General features: G+C 45.0%; 1 long non-coding RNA gene across 1 annotated transcript in view; it reads left to right on the plus strand.

Moving 5' to 3' along the window:
• The first annotated feature begins 372 nt into the window (after nt 1-372).
• Nucleotides 373-4892, plus strand: part of LOC103363556 (uncharacterized) — a 13319-nt gene continuing 8799 nt past the window's right edge. Inside the window, exon 1 of the long non-coding RNA XR_520504.1 lies at nt 373-382. This is a non-coding gene — a long non-coding RNA (uncharacterized LOC103363556). The remainder of the gene's footprint in view (nt 383-4892) is intronic.

Below are 4892 nucleotides of genomic sequence, written 5' to 3' on the forward strand. Positions count from 1 at the left end.
GCTTCGACGTCATGCTGCCCGTGTTCTGTCCATGTTTGGGAGCACCTATCTGTGCGAACAGATGTTTTCTATAATGAATCTGAACAAAAACAAGCATAGATCACGTCTCACTGATGACAACCTCCATTCTGTTCTACGGATTGCCTCAGCACAGGACCTAAAACCAGACATTGACACACTGGTAATGGGAAAACGGTGCCAGACATCTGGTCAGAAAGAGAAAACACATAGGTAAACATTTTCAAAAACCTAAATAGAATATAGTAAAATGTAACTCAACCAAGAAGAAGAATAGTTAAACTGTGCAATTTAATTAATGATTGTGCTCGCATTTTTTTTTTTTTCAGAACATGATCATTGGATGGGAGAGGGGATCCACTTGGTGTGTTCAAGGACCGGCAGCATCTCCTCATCAAAAACTAACCTAAAAACTTGACCAATATAGTTGTGAACTGAGTCAACCTTTATTTTTGCATTTTTAGTTGATTACATACTTATTTATGTGTAGCTGCTGTTGCAATGTATTTAGTGTTTGCAGGTTTTATGTGTTTATGCAGGCAAATGTTTTTTGTAATCAAAGCATCTCATTAGTTGGATGCAAGGCTGTTGCAGCCATTTTTTTTTTGTAAAATGCTACATCTGTCACACATGTTCTTAGCAGCTCACAATTTTTGATTTTACAATGATTAAGCCCCTTTTAACAGCGACAAATGTTTTGATCAAAGTTAATATAACTTGTGTTTAATGTTATTTTTTTATTCACTTGAATAGTTTGATCCTTGATTGATGGACTTAAGTGGGTTTTATCTTGCATAAGTAATAAATTCAGAGTTATTTAACATTAAGGAGTAGTTACATTTATTTTACATTACATTTGGTTACATTTAGTTACATTTATAAGTTACATCTGGCCCTTTGAGGACAGCCATTATGCTGATGTGGCCCTCGGTGAAAATGAGTTTGACACCCCTGGACTAAGCTGAGAGCTAAAACTCCGCTCCCATCTGTTTTACTGTCTAATGTTTGCTCCCTGGAGAACAAACTGGACTATCTCAAGCTGGACGTGCAACAAAATGGGAGGTGAGAGGCTGTTGTGTCCTTATTCTGATGGAATCGTGGCTGAACTCGGCTGTACCTGACGACGCCATTAGCCTACAGGGGCTAACTACAATCCAACTGGATAGGAGCCAAGCCCCTTAGTGGAAAAGCCCATGGTGGAGGTGTAGAACTTTACATCAATGAAAAATGGTCTAACAACACAGTAGTGGTCTCCAGTCAGTGCTCTCCTGACACAGAGCTCCTTGCTGTGAAATCCAGACCATTTTACTTGTCCCTGGAACATTCCACGGCCATCATCATGGCGGTGTACATCCCCCCAGTGCAAACACAAACCTGAGTGTTCTGTACCAGACCATCACAAAGTTGCAAACCACACATCCAGAAGGCATTTTCATTGTAGCTGGAGATTTTAATCAGGCTGTCATGAAGTCCGTTGTCCCCCAATTCCAGCAATATGTGGACTTTGCAACTAGAGGATCCAACACACTGGACTTGGCCTCCACAAACATCAGAAATGCCTACAGAGCTGCCCTCGACCCCACCTTGGCTCCTCTCACCATCTGTCTGTGATGCTAATACCAGCATACAAGCCCTGCTGACCAGAGGAAAACCCACTGTGAGGCAGGTAAGGTCTGGCCTGAGGGAGCAATGGAAGTCCTCCAGGACTGTTTTTGAGACTGGGACATGTTCAAAGCTGCTGCAACGGACAATGAACACACCAGTGTGGAGGAGTCTGCTACATCTGTATCTGCCTACATCCAAAAGTTCACAGAGGACCTCTGCATCATGAAGAACATCTCCACCAGAGCCAACGAGAAGCCATGGATGACGCAAGAGGTACGGGAGAAGCTGAAAGCACGGAGCTCCACTTTCAAGTCTGCCGATGAGGTCGGGCTCAGAACAGCCAGAGCTCAACCGGGCTGTCAGAATAGCAAAGCGTGCACATGCTGGGAAGATTCAGAGCTTTTTCCATGATCCCAACAACACCAGGAGCATGTGGCAGGGGATCCAGGCAATAACAGATTACAAGGCTTCTCCTCCACGAACTGAATGATTTTTTCTGTCATTTTGGAAGGAACACCAACAATCCTGCAACAACAACCAGCCCCCTCCCTGATGAAACAGCACTGAACCTCAGTGTGGCTGTGACCCGGGGGAAAGTGAATGTGTACAAGGCAGCAGGTCCTGACAGGACGAGTACTCAGGGAGCGTGCTGACCAGCTGGCACTGGTGCTGACGGACATCTTTAACACCTCGCTGGAGCAGGCTGTTGTTCCATCATGTTTTAAATCTGCCACTATTATAGCACTGCCCAAAAAATCTACCATCACAGGCCTCACTGACGTCCGCCCTGTGGCACCAACACCCGTAGTGATGAAGTGTTCTGAGAGGCTGGTAAAGCACCACATCATCTCCACACTGGATGTGACCCAACAGTTTTCTTACCGCTCCACCGAGGATGCCATCTCCTGTGCTCTCCACCTGAGCCTGGCACATCTGGAGGATCAAAACACCCACATGCTGCTGGCTGACTACAGCTCAGCATCCAACACGATCATCCCCCAGCAGCTGGTAAGCAGACTGGGTCCACTGGGCATCAGAAGCCCCATGAGCGACTGGCTGCTAGACTTCCTCACCAACAGACCACAGTCAGTGAGAGTGAGAAACACCATCTCCAGCTCCATCTCTGTCTCAATCGGATCTCCACAGGGATGTGTTCTGAGCCCACTACTGCCCACTGCTGACATGACTGCTGCTCTGCATCAAACCACATCATAAGTATGTGGGTGACACAACAGGAGTGGGTCTCATTCGGGACAACAAAGATCAGTCCTACAGAGAGGAGGTAGAACAGCTGGTGGACTGGTGCAGTGCAAACAATCTGGTCCTGAATGTAAAGAAGACCCAGGAGTTGATCATTGACTTCAGGAGGAAGCAGCCCAGTCATTCACGTCTCACCATCGACAACAAAGCTGTGGAGGTGGTCAGCAGCACCACGTTTCTGGAGACAGTCTGGACTGGTCACTGCACACAGCATCTGTGGTCAAACGGGCTCAGCAACGTCTGCACTTCGTACAACGGGTGATGAGACCACAGCTGTCCCCTCCCGTCCTGACCACCTCCTACAGAGGCACCATAGAGAGCCTGCTGACCAGCTGCATCTCCATCTGGCAGCTCCAGGGCCTCAGATAGGAAGTCGCTGCAGAAGGTGGTCGTCTGGACAGCAGAGAAGATCGTCGGGACTTCTGTTGCATCCATCCAGGATGTTGCACACAAGCACTGTCTCAGCAGAGCCCGATACATCATCAAGGACTCCACACAGCCACACCATGGACTGTTCTCCCTGCTGTCCTCTGGGAGGAGGTTCTGCAACAGTTTCATACCCCAAGCCATCAGACTCTTAAATTCACAATAGTCCTTCTGGGCAGGGGCCCCCATGGTTCATTGTGAATTGTAACAGCTGCTACATTTCATGTTTCATTTCACTGTTACACTGCAGAACTGCTGCTACTGCTTTACTGTGGAAATAAATGTGTACGGATGTGTATATACGCAAGTGTGTATTATATGTGTGTGCCAAAATGTGCACCAACTAGTGTATATTCTGTCTGACAATAAAATGGCTATTCTATTCTATTCTATTCTATTCTATTCTATTCTATTCTATTCTATTCTATACGGTGCTTAAAAAGTTTTCACTGCCTTGGACGTTTTCCTCCTTTATCTTTTTCCAACATTGAAGCATGATCAATTTTATATGTCTTTTTGACATTTACAAAAGACTTGAAGCAACTTGGTGAAAATGTTGTTGAAAGGCATCAGTCAGAGGACGACACAAGAACAAGTCAAAGTTACTGAACATCTGTTGGAGTCCAGTTAGATCTTTCATTGAGAAATGGAAGGAACATGGAACATGAGTAGATCTGACCAGAACAGGACGTTCTCAATGACTGAGTGACCAACAAGAAGGAGACTAGTGAGGGAGGCCAGCAAGACTCCTGTGACTCCTCTGAAGGAGTTTCCAGCTTCACCTGAGATGGAGAGACTGTTCATAAAACATCTGTTGTCTATTTTTCACCATCAAAGCTTTATGGGAGACAAAGACTCTGTTGGAAAATGCTCAGATTAAATTCACCAGAAGACCTCTGGAGACTCTGAAGTCACCTGGAAGAAGGTTCTTTGGTTTGACTTTTTCTTTGCCAGGAGCAGCATCAGTTACCATGGAGACCGAGCTCCACAGCATCAGTTACCATGTAGACCTAGCAGGTGAAAAAGGGAGACACCTTCGTGACACTGAAAATTCTGGCTTTAAACTGAACATACCTGATAACCCACTAATCTGGCTTCATGGTGCAGCCCTCTGATAACTGAATCGATACAACACTGACATTTTTTTGATAACTCTTTAGCTTACTAACTGACTACTATACATGAGGACTGTTGGATTGTGTTGTATCGTCCAGGTGTTACTGTGTCCAAACTTTGATGTTCAGCTTGAGCTGATTTAAAACCTGAAACTGGTCGACCATCTCTGTCATTTTGTTTATGAATAAAATAAAAAGTTACTCAGGTCAAATCCCATCAGATCACAGATTCATTATTACAATCACTGGTTCTGGTAACATTCATGCTTATTGGATGGTTGACTGTTAAACTGTCTGATCATTGATATCAACAACAGAAGGACCTGAATGGACCCAGCAGGTTGAACTAACTGTTAGTTCCACTGAACCATCCAGGTGTTATTGTGTCCACACTGTGTCATTTATAGTAGATTTACATCCTGATACACATGATTTTAATAGTAAGATCAGAAGATGTTACCTGGTCTT

Source organism: Stegastes partitus, unplaced genomic scaffold (genome assembly GCF_000690725.1).
Source record: "Stegastes partitus isolate 25-593 unplaced genomic scaffold, Stegastes_partitus-1.0.2 Scaffold669, whole genome shotgun sequence".
Taxonomy (NCBI): domain Eukaryota; kingdom Metazoa; phylum Chordata; class Actinopteri; family Pomacentridae; genus Stegastes; species Stegastes partitus.